This window comes from Megascapheus bottae, chromosome 9 (genome assembly GCF_031878675.1).
Source record: "Megascapheus bottae isolate mThoBot1 chromosome 9, mThoBot2.hap1, whole genome shotgun sequence".
In the NCBI taxonomy this organism is placed as follows: Eukaryota; Metazoa; Chordata; class Mammalia; order Rodentia; family Geomyidae; genus Megascapheus; species Megascapheus bottae.
The window spans coordinates 22,034,218-22,052,878 of NC_143517.1; the positions used below are offsets into that span (position 1 = coordinate 22,034,218).

Here is an 18,661-nt window from a genome sequence, read left to right on the forward strand (position 1 = left end):
AACCTAAATATTTTATAGTTATGAAATATTTATTGTGGGTACATTCTTACATCAGATTCCATTAAAGTAGATGTTAAAGCATTTCTCCTTTCAAGGCTCTGATTCACAACATGTCTTCATTTAAACTCAAATGTTATCAGTGTTCCCTCTGAAGGCTTTTCTTTCTTTCTGAGATAGGGTCCTGAAATGTAGCTCAGGCTGGCTTTGAATTCATAATGCTCCTGACTCTGCTTTCTGAGTGCTCAGGTAAAAGGCTTGGACCACCATGCCTAGCTGTTCACTTTGTTAGAAAATAAGTCAGGAACATTGAATACGAAAGCAAAAGTCAACACAGGAAAGAGTTGAACCTATTCTTTGTATTTTTGAAACTCTTTGCGAGCCAAGTACTAAATGTGGTAGAAAACCACCTCCCAAAAGCTCAGTCCATTTTGAGATGATGAAGGCATATAGATGAGTGACAGCTTGAAATGTCCTCCAGATACTGTATGCAATTACAATGAAACCCAACATGATTTTTATTCATAATTCTGATGGGGTGAACTCAGAAGGAATGCCTAAGTAGTTACTATTAAGTTACTTTTTTCCAGCACAAAGTATTTCTAAGATTTCAACAAGTGAAAGGCTTTGTCTTAATTCACTGTGGTGACATTAGTACAGAATGGACATGTTGGATCAAGGTTGAGAGGCTGCTGGGGAATCCCTGGAATACTCCAACATCTCTCATAACTGGATTTAAGTTAGCAGGAAAAAATGTTAAAAAATCCCTTTGTAACAGAAACTTTATAAAAAAAACAAACCTAAAAAACAAAGAACCATAGATATATGTGTTCAGTACAGGAGAGAGAATGAATCTTAAAAGCTTAGCTCACTTCTGGTTTAATTTTCCTAATCTAGGCCACTCTCGAAAATAGACTTTATATGAAGGGCTCTGTAGTATGGCCTCAAATGTATTGGATATTAACTTTACTAAATGTATCTATGTCACATGGTATATGACATATAGTATGCTACTTGTAATAGGATTATTATATGTAATTAAACTTCATTTGGAGGTACAAATAAAATTTATTTCAATGTAGAACAAGTTTTTCATGTTTCTATTAAATGTGTCATCCCAAACAATAATGTTTTATGACTTGCAAACAATGTAATTTTCAGTATTGCCAAACAGAATTCCACAAAAACTTTATAGCATACCTTATGTGACTAGCTCAAAGTACTTAGTTCAACTAAGTGACACGGAAGCATTTTGGTAAAGTGCCCACAGTGAGAGCAGTTTTAAAAGCAGCCTGTTTTCTACAGAAAAGTTGTGACAGTGAATATTCACCACATTCTCTGCAATGCTACATAGCACTCACACATTCATGGGCAATGAAACCCTGGACACACAACTCATTTCACATTAGAGTGAACAGATCTACAATATTTTTTAAAAAACAGTTCTGACTTTGGGTCAGAAGATAAAATATTCTTTTTTTTTTTTTTTTGCCAGTCCTGGGCTTGAGCTCAGGGCCTGAGCACTGTCCTTGGACTTTCTCAAGGCTAGAGCTCTACCACTTGAGCCTCAGCACCACTTCTGGCTTTTTTCTATATATGTGGTACCGAGGAATCGAACCCGGGTCTTCGTGCATGCTAGGCAAGCACTTTAACTACTAGGCCAAACTCCCGGCCCAGAAGATAAAATATTCTCTCTCTCTCTCTCTCTCTCTCTCTCTCTCTCTCTCTCTCTCTCTCTCTCTCTCTCTCTCTCTCTCTCTCTCTCTCTCTCTCTCTCTCTCTCTCTCTCTCTCTCTCTTTCTCTCTCTCTCTCTCTTCCTAATTCTTAAGCCTTTTTAAATTTCTAGTTCTAAAAATGGCTTTTTGACTTGTCTTTAAAAAAGGAAAAAAGAGTGCAATGCAGCTATATTTGCACTTCTGAATTAAGGAACAATATATGCTAAAGTGAAAAAACAACTTGGGATGGTATGAGACTGCCTATATTATGGACACAATCTTTGGGTATTCATGAGAATCAGTTTATCCCTTGGAACAACTTAATTTTCAAAGCCACCCAGGAAATATATTCAACCATTTACAAAAACACAAATTCTAACATGCACTATAAAAAGTCATGATCTTATTTACCTGCACATTCTTCCACAAGATAAGTATACATTAAAAAATATTGCTCAAGACATAAAAGATATATTATTTCTTTCCTTTGCCATTTATGCTCATAAATATTTTACTGAAGATGTAATCATCATTCAATAAACAAATGGAAAAGTTGCTTTAAAGTGTAGTTCTCTATTTAGCAATATAAAGTATAAAATGATTACAATATAGCCATTGAAGAGCAAAATTCAAGACATCTGCAAACCAATACAGCAGTGAACAGTTCCTTATACAAAAGTCCATTAAGAAAAAGTCAAGTCAATTTGTAACAGGTTACATAAAAATCAAAGCAAAAAAGAGCACTGCTTCATCAGCACATTCTTCACTTCTGTGTGGACTAGAAGCCAAACTTACTGTTCACTCTTCAGTTCATCTTGTTTTCCATTTAGTTCTTGATCAACTTGTTTTATGCATTCTGGTATGCCAACATATTCCATGGGAACAAGCTCCGCTAGTTCTGCCAAATTAAAGACATATCTAATTTTTTGGCTGAATTTTGAGCTAATAGATGATCTTGTAACAACCAGAAGTGTCCTGATAAACCAGGAAGGATGTACAATAAGTAGAGATTTTAGGTTTTTCCGTAAGCTTCTATCGATTTGTTGATAGCATTTCCTGAGCCATCCCAGACTGGGCATTTTTCTTCGGGTTGTTGCACCATTTAAATAAACTATCATGTAGTTTTCTGCTACTAACAGCTCCAAAGTGCCAATCACATATTTAAAGAGATTATCCATCAGGTACCTGTAGTTAGGCCGGCCACTTTCAGGCCTAAAACAGACAGCAAACACAATGGCCTTTAACCCATCCCCGTAATATCCTCCATGGCTGATAACTTTTTTACAGAATTCAATTGCCTTCATATCAACCCTGTGGTCCTGTTCTCCAATCCTGAACATAGGCCAGCATCGTCCATCTTCTTTTTCCTCTGCTGCTGTGTATGCAGTAATTGAGTCTTTCCTAATTACTTCAGTAGTTTTGGGTTTGGGAGATCATCTTCCCACTCAAACTCATTACTGTTCTCAGATGGGGTGTCTAAGCCATCTAAGTCAATCTCCCCTTTTTCATCCAAGTCCTCTGACAACAAAGAGCCATCACTAGGATCCAGTGTTAGGCGAATGTCTGGAGCAGTTAGTTTCTTTCTCACTTTATTTCCATTAACTTCCAGGGACTCAGGATGGTTCTCTGGTCCAGGTACACCTAGTATATCTGCTTCAATACTATCATTTTCTGGTAAAGGGATTGGAAAATCTTCATCTTCTTTCAATTCTACACCTTCCATCCTTAGCCTAGATTCAATGTCAACTTACAACTCCTGATAATCCAGAGAGGCAATATCCCCGGAGGCAGCCGGGAGGGGGGGGGTGGGTGGGGGGGGAGGGGGTGTTCCTCATCCTTTTCGCCCCTCTAGGCTGGTGACGTGGGGCTCCCATGTCCCCAGGCCACTTCTCCAACCCACAGAGGTAACAGCAGGCATAGCAGCTGACCCAGACGCAATGAGCTGTCCCGTTGACTGAAAAAAATTAAAATTATTTTTAAATAGTGTACAGAGGAGTTTTAATTCAATATATCTGGTCTTGGGGCTTGAACTTAGGGCCTGGGAACTGTTCCTGATCCATTGCTCTACTACCAGCTTCCCCCCCCCCAACTTTTTTGTAGTTTATTGGAGATAGGAGTGTCATGCAGCTTCCTGCATGGGTTGGCTTCCAACCATGATGCTCAGATCTTAACTCCCTGAGTAGCTAGGATTACAGGCATGAAGCTACTGGCACTCAGCTCAACAGGCTTGAACTCAGGGCCTGGGCACTGTCCTTGAGCTTTCTCAAGGCTAGAGCTCTACCACTTGAGCCACAGCACCACTTCCGGCTTTATCTGTGTTTATGGTACCAGGGCTTTGTGCATGCTGGGAAAGCACTCTACGACTAGGCCTTCTTTTATTATCTTGAAGTAGTTGTCAATTTAATGATCTTAATTGAAGTCCTTTTCCTTTCTAGAATTGGGTACTTCATTCCATAGAATGAGTGTTGTGATGGGTTGAGCAACTGAGGCTGCTTTTTGTAGCCTCTTTGGCTATATGTATAAAAAGCAGAGACAACCCTTTTCCCCAAATAGAGAGTTCAATCCTTCTAAAGTGTCTTTCTTTAGGCTAGAAGGGGCGCACATATTTGTAGTCCTACCTACTTCAGAGGCTGAGGTGGGGGAATAGTTAGAACTTATGCGTATAAAACTACTGTGGGGCTGGGAGTTTGGCCTAGTGGTTAAAGTGCTTGCCTAGCATGCATGAAGACCCGGGTTCAATTCCTTGGTACCACATACATAGAAAAAAGCCGGAAGTAGTGCTGAGGCTCAAGTGGTAGAGCTCTAGCCTTGAGAAAGCCCAAGGACATTGCTCAGGCCCTGAGCTCAAGCCCAAGACTGGTAAAAAAAAAATAATAAAACTACTGTGAACAATTAGAAAGATCCCATCTCATGGCTTAAAGGTGTAATTCAGTGGTAGCATGCACGAGGGCCTCTTATATTTGAATGCTACAAACATTTTCGAGGCCTTACTTCTTCTGCAACCTGCTCTTCAAGGAGAGTAAGGTGTTTGCTGTTGTTCTCATTTTACAGATGTGGAAAACAAAAATCAAGTGGGTCTATAACTTGACAACTTAAATGTGACAAAAGAGAAACTGAAGTGTGATATCTTTTCTGGATTCAACATCAGATTTCCTATTCTAGAATCACATCTTTTATGCCTTCTTTATATACTTTCAAGCATCTTGAAGAGGAGAAAAGGAGCTTGGGTGATTCCCAAGCTTGAAATCCCCTGTAGAGTCATTCGACTGGCAGTCAATGTGCAAAGCTGAGCCTGGGAATTACCGGTGAAAGTCAAGGCTTGTGTCTGGGACATGACAGTTCTCTATAGCTCCTACTGTAGCAAGGGCAGTAAGTGTTGTCCCAGCCAGCATCTTCTTCCCTTATTCACCTTTCCTTTCCTCAACCACCTTTCTGATTCAGGGTTCTTCATCTATTTTCTTCCCTGTAGGAAAAATCAAATCACAACCATTTTGCTTAAAGCTTTTAGTCTTCCTTCCTTCCTTCCTTCCTTCCTTCCTTCCTTCCTTCCTTCCTTCCTTCATTCCTTCCTTCCTTCCTTCCTTTCCTCTTTTTCTCTGTCTCTCTCTCTCTCTCTATTTCTCTCTGTCTCTCTCTCTCTCTATTTTAAGTTATTTCTGTGTAAGGATTAGAACAGAGAGGAAGTCTTAAATAGGACAAAAAAAACACTGTCTAAGACATTATCTCTGCAATGTTGATTTCTCCAAAGGCTGAATCGTAAACTTAGTTTTTCCTTGGCTTTGGGCAATGTTAGCTCAAGTGACTCTAATTTTGGTAGTATGGTATTAATTTGAATTCAGTGATGAGCATTTGTTAGGCAGGTGCTCTACCATTAGGCTAAACTCCCGGCCTGACCCTTACATAGTTTACTTTAGTTTTGTGTGTGCATGCTCATTTGTGTGTGTGTGTGTGTGTGTGTGTGTGTGTGTGTGTGTGTGTGTGTGTGCACATGCACAGGTACTGGGGCTTAAACTCAGGGCTTGGGCATTGTCCTTGAGCTTCTGTACTCAAGACTGGCACTATACCACTTGAGCCACAGTTCCACTTGCAGTGTTTTGGTAGTTAATTGGAGAGAAAAGTCTCACCAATTTTCCAGCTCCAGATGGCTTTGAACCATGATCCTCATATCTCAGTTCTCTGAGTGACTAGGATTACAGGTGTGAGTCACCAGTGTCCAGCTACTTCAGTTATTTTATTTATTTGTGGGTCATGGGGCTTGAGCTCAGCCTGGGCACTGTCCCTGAGCTCTTCAGCTCAAGAATACCATCCTACCCTTGAGCCAAGATCCACTTCCCATTTTCTAGGGGATAATTGGAGATAAGAGTCTCAGGTCCTTTTGTGCCCAGGCTGGCTTTGAACCTTGATCCTCAGATCTCAGCCTCCTGAGTAGCTAGGAATACAGGGGTGAGCCACTGCGCCTGGCTCTTCCCTTTTTTTAAAATATATTTTTATTGTAATTAATAGAAAGGTTACATTATATTCACCAGATAGAGGTGCATTACTTCACAAACATTGCTACCCCTTCTTGTTCCCATTTTCCTCCCCTCCCCGCTCCCCCATCTTCTTTTCACCCTTCCCTATCCTATTTCAAATAACCAAACAAACATATATACAATATATCAGATAACAAGGTAAGATACTGTAACAATATGAGATAACCAAGGGACAACAAAAGAGATGAGAAATAACCTAGTACATTAAGAACAACAATCACTCATTATATGGCTCTTGTTTCCATACCCTGGAGGTCCTTTCATTTAGCCTCATAAAGACAGTGATACACACACACACACACACACACACACACACACACACGTGTACACACATACACACAGACACACACAGACACATATTTCTTTTTGTCAATCATGGGACTCATGGGACTTGAACTCTGGGCCTGGGCATTGTTCCTGAGGTCTTCAGCTCAAGGCTACCACTTGAGCCATAGCACCACTTCTGGCTTTCTCGTGGTTAATTAGACATAAGAGTGTCATGGACTTTAGTGTCCAGGCTGGCTTTGAACCTTGATCCTCAGATCACGGTAGCTAGGATTACAGGCATGAGCCACTGTGCCTGGCTCCCTGATTTCTTTCATGAGTTCTGTCAAATTAATGACAGAATTTCAACAAAACACTTGCAAACTAAATTTAAAAGTACATGCCATGATCAAGTTGATTTCATTCTAGGAAGTCAAGTGCAGCTCAATATATGGAAATCACTAAAGTTAATACTATTCATAGAGAGAATCAAGGATAAAAGTTCCTTGATTGTCTTAATAGGTACAGAAAGAGCCTTTCATGAAATTTAATATACCTTTGTTCTAAAAAAAGATCCTAAAGACACCAGGTATAGAAGAAAGGTACTTTAGCCGGATGCAGTGGCTCATGCCTGTAATAATCCTAGCTAATCAGGAGGCTGAGATCTGAGGATCAAAGTTCAAAGTCAGCTTGGGCACTAAAGTCCGTGAGACTCTCATCTCCAATTAACCACTAAAAAAACAGACATGGCACTGTTGCTCAAGGGGTAGGGCAGGCGGTAGCCTTGAGCTGAAGTGCTCAGGGTCAATGCCCAGGCCCAGAGTTCAAGTCCCACAACTGACCAAAAAAAAAAAAAAGAAGAGGCCGGGAGTTTGGCCTAGTGGTTAAAGTGCTTGCCTAGCATGCATGAAGACCCGGGTTCGATTCCTCGGTACCACATATATAGAAAAAAGCCAGAAGTGGTGCTGAGGCTCAAGTGGTAGAGCTCTAGCCTTGAGAAAGTCCAAGGACAGTGCTCAGGCCCTGAGCTCAAGCCCAGGACTGGCAAAAAAAAAAAAAAAAAAAAAGAAATGTACTTCAACATCATGAAAACTACATACAACAGACATAATGCCAATATTATGCTGACAGCAATAATTGAAAGCATTTCTCCAAAAGCAGGAGTGAGGGACAGGACTTTGGCCTAGTGTTGGAGTACTTGTCTAGCATGAACAAAGACCTGGGTTTGACTCCTTGTTACCACATACATAGAAAGAGCTGGAAGTGGTGCTGTAGCCCAAGTGGTGGGCCACTAGCCTTGAAAAAGCCTAAGGACAGTGCATAGGCCCTGAGTTCAAGCCCCAGAACTGGCAAAAAGAAGAAGAGAAAAGAAAAGGCAGGAGTGAGACAGGATATCCACCATTATTGCTTTTATTTGGAAAATGCTTGCCATTCTAGCCAAAATAACAAGACAAGAGAAAGTAAAGGACCATAAGCAGGAAACAAAATCAACTTATCCTTATTTGCAGATATTATTCTATACTTCAAAGACCTTAGAGAATCTACCAAGTAGCTTTTAGAACTGATTAAAAAATTTAGAAAAACAGCAGGATACAAAATCAATTTGCAGGGGCCGGGAGTTTGGCCTAGTGGTAGAGTGCTTGCCTAGCATGCACAAAGACCTGGGTTCAATTCCTCGGTACCACATACATAGAAAAAAGCTGGAAGTGGTGCTGAGGCTCAAGTGGTAGAGCTCTAGCCTTGAGAAAGTCCAAGGACAGTGCTCAGGCCCTGAGCTCAAGCCCAGGACTGGCAAAAAAAAAAAATCAATTTGCAAAAACCAGCAATATCTTTACATACCAGTAGTAAATCCACTCAGAAATAAGGAGAATAACCCATTTCACAATAGCCTCACAAAACAAAACAAAAGCCTCAAATACCCCAAATCCCTAACCCCCACCCAAACCAAACCAAACAAGTCCTACAAGAAGAAATGTAATTGATGAGGTGAAAGATCTTTACAATGACAACCATAAAATATTGAAGATAGAAACTAAAGCTGCTAGAAAGTGGAAGAAACTCTATGTTTAAGGATAAACAGAATTAATATTAAAAAAAAGATTGTATTAGCCAGGTGCTGATGGCTCATACCTGTAATCCTCGCTACTATGTTGGCTGAGATCTGAGGACTGTGATTCAAAGTCAGTTTAGGCAAGAAAGTCCATGGGACTCTTCAGTTAACTACTAGAAATACCAGAAGTAGATCTGTGGCTCTAAGTGGTACAGCACTAGCCTTGAATGAAAGAGCCCAGGGACAGCGCCCAGGCCCTGACTTCAAGCCCTATAACTGACAAAAAAAATGTATTATAAAATAATATTTATTGAAATGAATTGCGGGAAGTGGAAATGAGAGTTTTTTTTCTTTGTTGGTGTTTTCATTTTCTTCTTCTGGTCTTTTTTTTTTCTGTCTTTGAGAGGTTAAGGGGAGGCACAAAAGTGGAGGGACAAAGAATGAACAAATGCAGCAGTGGTACTTACTAGACACTATGTTGAAAATGAACTATTGGTGGGGGGCAGGAGTGTGGCCTAGTGGTAGAGAGCTTGCCTAGCATGCACAAAGCTCTGGGTTTGATTCCTTGATACTGCATACACAAAAAAAGCCAGATTTGGCGCTATGGCTCAAGTGGGAGAGCGTTAGCCCTGAGAAAGTACAAGGACAGTGCCCAGGCTCTGAGTTCAGGCCCCAGGATTGGCAAAACCAAAACCCCAAAATCAAACCAAAACAAGAAAACAAACCCAACCTTCCCCAAAGCCCCCCCCCCCAACAAAAACAAAGAATTAAAATTCAGCTCAATATAGATCAATGTAAGATCAGAAATTAGAAGACAGATGATTAGATGGAAGGGGATGGAAGATAAAGAAGGGTAATGGAGGGGTTTGAATAAGATCAAAATACATTATATGCATGAGTGAAAATCTTACTACGAAACTTATTATCTTTAATATATGCTAAAATAAGGCCATTAAAAATGGACAATCTTGAGTCTGTATTCATCCAGTCAATTTCAGGCCTTTATCTACTGCTTTATTGTGTTAAAAAGAAATAGGGTTGAAAGTGTTGTTTGCTGGAATCTTTGTATTATTCTTCTTTCTTAGTATATATCATTTTGGGATCTTCCAGAGCTGTGCACACAGGGCATTTTCCATAGTCTCCAGCAGAGGGCAGAGCTCCCTCGACTCTCACCAGGACTTACCACCTTTCTCCCCTAAGGCCAGAGCAGCGTAATTGGCTGTGTTAGGCCCAGAGCTGAGACAAAACAGTTGCTTACTCTGCAGAGATATTTTGCATCCATTCTCCACTTTTCTGTTCTGTTTCCTGCTTTGCATTGTTTCCTTTGAGCATCCACTTTCTTGTGCTCAGAATGCCTCTAAAATTTCTCCTACTGGCATGGAAGAGCTCTGTTTGAAATTTAAGCTAAGCAAGAGTAGGTGAAGTGGCAAATTTATCCACATATCTACTGCTTCTCTCCTGGCATGCAATGACATTGACCCAAGTGGTGGTGAATTCCAGACTGGTTCATGCTGTGAGGAGGAGATGGCAAAAGAACTGCTGGTCCAAACATTGTCCTAGTCTAAAGAGTCAATGGTCCTATCCATTCCCTTCCTTGAATTACTTGTGGTAGAATATTTGATAACTGTGAACTTGCCAAAAGGGCCAGGCACTCTAATAGCATAGTTTATGCATATTCCTTTACATCCGTTAGTGATACTCTAGTGAGTGATTTACTTAATCTATTACCTCAAATCTCAAATAGGACTGATGTATGTATTTTAAGGGTAGATAAAAAAATTAGTCAAGATAAATCCTTTTATTAAACAATGATTAAGGATTTTAAGTCAGCAACAGAGCATTAAACCAAGTAGAGGGCCTTTTTACATGGGTAAATAATCAATAAGCCTGTCAAATTCATAGACAGATTTATCATGTATTGATCAGAGATTTGGTATTAGGGTCTTTCATAGCTGAGAAGCTTGCCTTTAGGAACCAGGGTTCTGGAATGAGAGAGATATGTAGAAGAATTAGGGTGGTGTGGATTGTTTTAGGTTCTAGAGATTGCAGCATAAACAAAGTCTCTACTCTGATGGATTTTTTTTTTTTTGTGGGTCATGGGGCTTGAACTCTGGGCCTGGGTGTTGTCCCTGAATTCTACAGCTCAAGGGGTAGGGCGATAGTCTTGAGCTATCAACCCCACTTCCCCTTTTCTAGTGATTAATTGGAGATAACAGTCTCTCCGTCTTTGAACCATGATTCTCAGTTCTTAACCTCCTGAGTAGCTAGGATTGCAGGTGTGAGCTACCATGCCCAGCATCTGTCATAAAATTTGTGAGTGAATTCTTAGCTGGCCAAGACAAAAACAGGCAACTAGGCAACTATGCCAGCCAGTGGTACCACCAAGGAAGAAAAGGGAATGTAACATAGGATGGGGGCAGGGCTTGTGGTCTTAGGAGCGGTGGTTAGGAAAGGCCTCATGCATAACGTGCTATTTGAGCAAAAACACACGCAGCCAGGCAGGTCTCTGAGGGATTTACGTGTAGGCAGGGGAAAGATGAAGTGTATAGAGGCCCCGGGGTTTCCCAAACTTGAAGAAGATCAGGGAGGCCAATATAGAAGTTTGGGCCATTTGTGGTAGAGGGGGTAGGGGAGTGGTCAAGTGGGATGGCTACATCATTTTTTAAAATATATTTTTTATTGTAATTAATAGAAGGGTTACATTATATTCATCAGATAGAAGGAGCATTACTTCACAAACATTGATACCTTTTCTCATGTCTTGTTTCCCATTTCCCTCCCACCCTCGTCCCTCATTTTATTTTCCCCCCTTCCCAATCATATTTCAAATAAGCAAATAAGCATATATACAATATATCAGATAACAGGGTGAAATACTGTAACAATATGAGAAAACCAAGGGACAGCAAAAGAGATGAGAGAAAACATAGTACATTAAGTACAACAATCACTCATTGTATGGCTTTTGTTTCTATATCCTGGAGGTCCTTTCATTTAGCGTCATACTATATGGACTTATGTATCTAGGTTTTGCTCTATTGTAAATCTCTGCTAGAAGAGCCCAAGGTTTCTACTGATTGTGACAAATGAGGGAAACCATTGAGCCTATGTTCCTGTGAGTCTGGCTTACTCACTTAATATGATTTTTTCTTTCCATTTCCTTACAAATGGGGCGATGTTGTTCTTTCTGATGGCAGCATAGAATTCCATTGTGTATAAATACCACATCTTGTTGATCCACTCATCAACTGAGGGACATCTGGGTTGGTTCCATATCTTTGCTAGGATAAATAGTGCTGCAATGAACATCGTTGTGCTAGTGGATTTAGTATGTCCTTGTTTCTGGATGATTGGGTAAATGCCAAGTAGTGGAATTGCTGGGTCATAGGGGAGCTCTATGTTTAGTCTTTTGAGGCACTGCCACACTGCTTTCCATAGTGGTTGAACAAGTTTGCACCAACAATGTAGTAGTGATCCCTCCTGGCCACATACCCTCCAGCATCTGTTGTTATTAGTTTTCTTGATCATGGGGATGGCTACATCTTACAGAACAAAGACTTCAGATTTGATTCTGAGGTTTTAGAGAAGAGGAAGTCTCTGATTTGACTTAAGTTTTACAGCATGTTGAGAGAGACTATTAAGAGAGACTGTGGACATATGAGAGGTTCTTGTTGTAATAATGCAAGTAGCTTTGACTGAGGTGTTCATGGTGGAGGTAAGGAGAACTGATTAGATTCTAGAAAAACTATAGGCCTCCAGATGGCAAAGATCCAGTTCAATCTTGTTTGTCACTGTCATCCTATTGCCAGACACATACTATGGCATATGAAGGTGCTCAATAATAGGTATTCAAATTAATCACAGAATGAATAAAGATTAATAGCAAATTTTATTTGTATAGCTTTCTGTAAGATACATGATATAAAAAGAATGGAACCAGAATACCTAGCCTTTGATAGCATTTGTCCTCACTTTGCTTCAATAAATCTGTTAACATGTTAGAGATCAGTTCATATGAAATACTTTGTCTCAATGACACATGTGCCACACTAGGCACAAACAGAATGTATTTTCAGTGTGTGGCCAATAGGTGGTGCTGAATGATTTTGGGGCTTTCCCAGCCCCCCTGCCAGTCTCCCCTCTAGACACTGTGGAGGAGACTTATACAGATGGAAATGTTAAATGCAGCTTTCACTGTAATGTATAGGTGATCTACTGAAAATTAGACTAGTTTCCCTAGCAGTTTGGTAAGACTTTCTTGGAATTACATGTATGAAACTAATATTTGAAAATGTCCTTCATTTAAGGGGGGGCATTTCAATTTTATTTAAGTGGTAGAGAATGCATCTTAATGTTAGGAATGGAGAAGTGCTCACACATTGTGAACACCTTCAGTGATTAGTGACAATTTTATTCTATTTTCTTCTCCACGTGATTCTGGTATAGGCAATATATATTCAGTTGCAAAAAGACTCCATGAGGTATCACTAGATTTCTTCCTTCACATAGGGTGAAAGGGGCTATGTAGGAAGGAGAGGTACATGAAGAGAAAAAGGACTTGTAGAAAAATTTAGCAGGCCCAGAGGTTTTGTGGGAAATTCTACACACACGTTTCAGATGGCTTCTCCTGCTGCTGTAGCCATCATTCTCTAGAAAGTTTAATGAAACTGTACTACCATGCAAACATGACAGATCTTGGAATTGTGCAGCTGGCTGCTTCTTTCTTGCCCAATGCCCAACTTTCTGCTGCTGGAATTTGTTCTTGCACATGAAATCCAGCCCTGATGAAGCAGAAGATCCAAGCTTCTGTGGGGCTCATGCTGGGTATTCATTGCCTTAGAAGACAAATTATGTCCCTCAAGAATCCTTGGGTAGATTGTACAGCCCTTGGGATTCTGAGTACAAGACTGCACTCTTGTTCACTGTTAACTGCACTGATGGATCTCCTCAAGCAGCACATCTTGACAGCTGCCTCTTGGACTTATGAAAGTACCCAGGCCAACTGCTGGCTTAATATTGAATTTTCTCCAAGTAGCATTTCTTGTCTTTACTCCTGGATCGTTAACGGCAAGCACAATGAGTAAGTTTTTCCCTTTTCTCCATAACCAGTACCCTTCCTACCTTGTTGTGGTTAAGGACAAATTGTCTGTGTTGTCCCCCACTGGCTCAGCTCTGTCCACCTGCTCTGCTGGCCTTCAAGCCCTCCTCTCTGCTGTCTACTCCATAGCTGTTGACCAGCAAAAGTGATGTATGTGCCTCCTGCCTGCCAGAAGTTGTGCTGATGCTGGAGAGGCAGCAGATCCTACTTTTTGTGTTCACCTTGCCTTAGAATGAGCCCCTTTCCTCTGAACTTATTTTATTTTTCTTTTTTGTTGGTTGTGGGTCTTGAACTCAGTCTGGGCACTGTCCCGAGCTCTTCTGCTCAAGACTAGTGCTCTCTCAGTTTGGGCCACAGTGCCACTTCTCAGTTTTTAAGTGGTTAATTGTAGATAACAATATCAGGAACTTTTCTGCCTGGGCTGGCTTTGAACTGTGATCCTCAGATCTCAGCCTCTTGAGTAGCTAGGATTACAGGTATGAGCCTCCAGTGTCTGGCTTCCTCTGAATTTCTTCTTCTTTTTTAAATTCTAGTTGATTATTTATTTATTTATTTATTTATTTTTGCCAGTCCTGGGCTTGAGCTCAGGGACTGAGCACTGTCCTTGAACTTTCTCAAAGCTAGAACTCTACCAGTTGAACCTCAGCACCACTTCCAGCTTTTTCCTATGTATGTGGTACCGAGTGCATGGTAAGCAAGCACTCTACCACTAGGCCAAACTCCTGGCCCTCTCTGAACTTCTTTAGAGTCTGATTTTCCTCTGGTGATTATCTCTGGGCTTCCCTGACAATCTCCTTTCTCTTTGTACCTCTCTTTGTACCTCTCTGTTATCATTCATGTGTTGACAAAAGTCATCTCCCAAGTGCACAATTGTCTCAGAGCCCTTTTAGGTATCGTTTCCTCATTCAGCAGTGTAAAGAGGTGGATGCCCTATTTCGTTGTTCTTCTTATCAGAGAAATGTGTTTTCCATAGGCTTTCAGGAGAGTTTTCATGTTAACAACTTTGCCTCTTTGGTGGAAAGCAAAATCAGGGGAGCATCTGGCTTTCAGGGAATGGGGCTTAGATGGCTTTTGTGTTAGCCATCAGAAGCCGGCATGCCCCCATCCCCCTAGGTATGTACTTTCCAGTTGGATTATGTTTTTCCATGCAAGTTGCCATGCCATATTGACATTCCGGTCAATCCATCATATCTGCTAACTTCTGGGCTGCTCTTTTTGCCCTGTCTCCTATGGTCATCTGGCTGACTTTAAGTCAGCATTGGTGATGCCTGGCCCTACAGCAAGTTGACCCCTTCCCCCCTTTTTTCCCACTCACTGTGGGAATCTACTGAACATCAGATGTTGCATGTGATTCGGTATTCAAATCCACCCCTCATCTCATACTTCATGACAGCATTATCAGCATCTGTCTCACCTGTCACTGTAGTTGGGGGTCATTGGACTTAGCAGCTGTTATCTCTCCTCCCTCATCACCTCTAGGATCCAGAGCTCCTGATTCCTGTCAATTTCATCTCTGGAATAGCTCTTGCCTCCCTCTTTCCCCCACCACCCATGAGCTGCAACAGCTCCACTTTAAGTTCTGATTTTCTCAGCCTATTTCAATCCATCCAGCAAACCCTGTCACAAGGATACAATTATATAATTTGATTTGATTGCTCTTCCTTGGGTAAAAATCATTCATGGTTTCTTATTACTTTAGTATCAAGGAAAAGCCTGGCATTCAAACTCTTTCCTGCCCAACTTGCCATTCAGCCTGGTCCTCTCCACTCTTTGCATTGTTCTTTCAAGGTTCTCAGTTAGGTTTGACTTCATTACCTCCTGCAAAGTTCCTCTGCCCTTCTCCTGCTCTGAACTCTTCCTGTGAGCCCAGAGCAAATGCAAGCTCTTTTGTGGCTGTCTTTCCTTAGAACATGCATTTTGTTTTTACACATCCTAATCTTTAAGAGAAGACCAGAGCGGGGCTGTGGCTCCGTGGTAGAACACCTATCGAGCAATCATAAAGAAGTAGGTTTGATCCCCAGCTCCAACACATGTGTGTTGCATGTACACACACTTACACACAAACACACAGAAGAGCCTCTGGGATTCAGCTACACATTTTTTTTTTGCCTGTCCTGGGGCTTAAACTAAGGGCCTGAGCACTGTCCTCGAGCTTTTCCTCAGGGCTAGTGATCTACCACTTGAGCCACATCACCATTTCTGACTTTTCTATGTATGTGGTGCTGAGGAATTGAACCTGGGTCTTCATGAATGCTAGGTAGGAAGCACTCTACCACTAGGCCAAACTCACACCCCACACTGAGCTTCTTTTACTTAAGGCTAACACTATACCACTTGAGCCAAAGTGCCACTTTTGGCTTTTTCTGTGTATGTGGTACTGAGGAATGGAAACCAGGGTTTCATGCATGCTATTCGGGCACTCTACCACTAAGCCACATTCTCAGGCCTTAGCTGCACAACTTTTATAGCCATTGTACTGCTTGGCACATAGCATGTGCTCAATAGATTTGCTGACCAAATGTTTTTGAACTATTGTTGATAATAGTGAGGTTGTGCATTCGGTTGGGCATTGTCTCTGAGCCTTTTTTTTTTCTGCCTCACAGTTGCTCTACCACTTGAGCCACACCTCCACTTCTGGATTTTTTGGTGATTAATTTTGGAGATAAGAACTATCATGGTTTTTTTCCAGGCTGGCTTTAAACCCTAATCCTCAGATCTCAGGTTCCTGAGAAGCTAAGATTACAAACATGAGCTACTGGTGTGTGGATGCTATACTCTGAATATGTGGTAAATAGGAATCCTAAAAGTTTAGTGAAGAAAATTTCAGGGAATCAATGTTTACCACAGTGTACCATCCTTCTTCAGTTTCCAGGATGGGAGGTGGGGTGTGTGTGTGTGTGTGTGTGTGTGTGTGTGTGTGTGTTTGATGTTTTTAGAACAAGGCAGTGGCTCAGCCCGTGGGAGCAGATTGCATGAGACAAGCACCCAGAATGGGGGAGATAATGCCAGCCAATCTGTCAGATTTCATCATCTGCTGGTCCTGGGTTGGTAGGTTCTTAAATATATGCCTCTCATGCCTGTCTCTTATGAGGAGCTGCCTTCATATTCCATTTTCTGCAAGTTACTTATACAACCCAACATCTAAAAATAGTATTTTAAGAAGGCATATTATTTATTTGGAATTTGATAAATGACTCTTGGTTTCTTTCTTTCTTGAGGCAGAGATTGAGATCATTTCTGCTGTGATGAAATCTACAGGCAAGGGGAAGATGCAAATCTCTTTTTTTTGTATGTTACTTAGGCAAGAGCTATTTTTTTGCTTTCAATTTTTCTTTTCTTTCTTTTTTGTACTGGGGATTTTCTTTTAATTTTATACTAAGATAATAATTACATAATTATGAAAAAAGCAGTTTGAGGAGTAGTCTATTTATAACTTAAGGGTAGAGGGACCTGTGTTGTGGAACCAAGAAAGGACTAGTGAGCTTGTTTTTATTGAATCTAGCTGGTAGGGTGTGTATGCTGAAAAAAATGTGTGGGCTGGTAGGTTGTTGATACAGACGTGTATGGCTGTTGGTGAGGGTATACATAAAAGGGTTCTGTGTGTATATGTGTGTAGTGTAGCAATTAAAACAAAATCTTCATAACTTCAGAACAGTGGAAATAATACATCAACTTATAAATATCTATCTATCATATGTCTTACATTGTCTTTCTGGTAGGTGGCTCTCCTTTAAATACTACATTTTAAATGGTTTAAGTACCTTCTATGAATATTATCAATATTATTAATTTCCCTTGCAGTGCCACCTTTTCTTAAGCAATGTTTAATTACTGTTTTGTTTTTTTCAGGTGTAGAATCTACTGAAACTTTCCTGTTTTCTAGCTATAAGGAGCGAGTAGTAGATTTTTCATCAGGTTGAGAAAAAGATTAGTCACATAAATATAATGTCTTGTGAGTGTCCTTAAAAATACATTTGATCTTGTAATTTAACTGGGGAAATAAGCTAATGGTATATACGAGTGAGTTAGAGTTAAAAAAAATCATATCAGAAGGGCTGGGAGTTTGGCCTAGTGGTTAAAGTGCTTGCCTAGCATGCACGAAGACCTGGGTTCGATTCCTTGGTACCACATACATAGAAAAAAGCCGGAAGTGGTGCTGAGACTCCAAGTGGTAGAGCTCTAGCCTTGAGAAAGTCCAAGGACAGTGCTCAGGCCCTGAGCCCAAGCCCAGGACTGGCAAAAAAAAAAAATCATATCAGAATTGGGGCTCGAACTCAAGCCCTTACTTAGTGCTCTTACTTAGCTTTTTTTCTCAAGGCTTTTTTTCCCCTTAAGCTTTTTTTCTCTACCACTTGAATCACACCTTCACTTCTGGATTTTTGCTGGTTAATTGGAGATAAAAGTCCCCCCCCCACACCAAGAATGACTCTGAAATAAAATTCTCATATCTCATTCCCTGGAGTGGCTAGAATTATAGCTCTGAGCTACTGGTGCTGACTGCTTAGGAATTTTTGAGGCAGATCTTCCATTTTTGAGAGGAAAAAAGAAATTATTCTGACGGATTTAAGTATATCATCTCTTCTGTGTTCACATATGGTTTTGTGTGAATAAGAGACAGCTCGAAGTGGGTAACTTGGCAGGAACGCTAGTGATAGGAGATGATGTATGAGAGATAGGGTGTGTGATGATGAGATGCGCAAGCTTGACCTTGACCTTGAAGTCTGCTCTCTTGGGATGACTATTGAGAAAGGCCAGTGTGAATCCTTAATATTGCTCTTCCAAAGGTGAGGCAACAATATCAAAACCAGAAATCCATTGTTGACGCAATGAGTCTCAAATTGAAGAGGAATGTGGTGGGAATCCCTTGCATGTTATGGTTTTATAGGAGTGATGGCTTAATTGTAGGTAGGTGACCTCTCATTTTTTTTCTTTTACTTAAAAGCATAAGCTTGATTTAGGAAAGGGTTGGAGAACAGAGTCAGTAAGTTAGCAGCATAATCTGTT

The 18,661-nt window shown here is 40.8% G+C and overlaps 1 protein-coding gene and 1 pseudogene across 1 annotated transcript in view; both read right to left on the minus strand.

The window, feature by feature from the left end:
• Stau2 (staufen double-stranded RNA binding protein 2) overlaps positions 1–18,661 on the minus strand; it is a 616,065-nt gene that overhangs the window by 420,867 nt on the left and 176,537 nt on the right. The gene's annotated exons all lie outside the window — the stretch shown is intronic.
• LOC150058888 (BCL2/adenovirus E1B 19 kDa protein-interacting protein 2 pseudogene) lies at positions 2,505–3,436 on the minus strand (annotated as a pseudogene).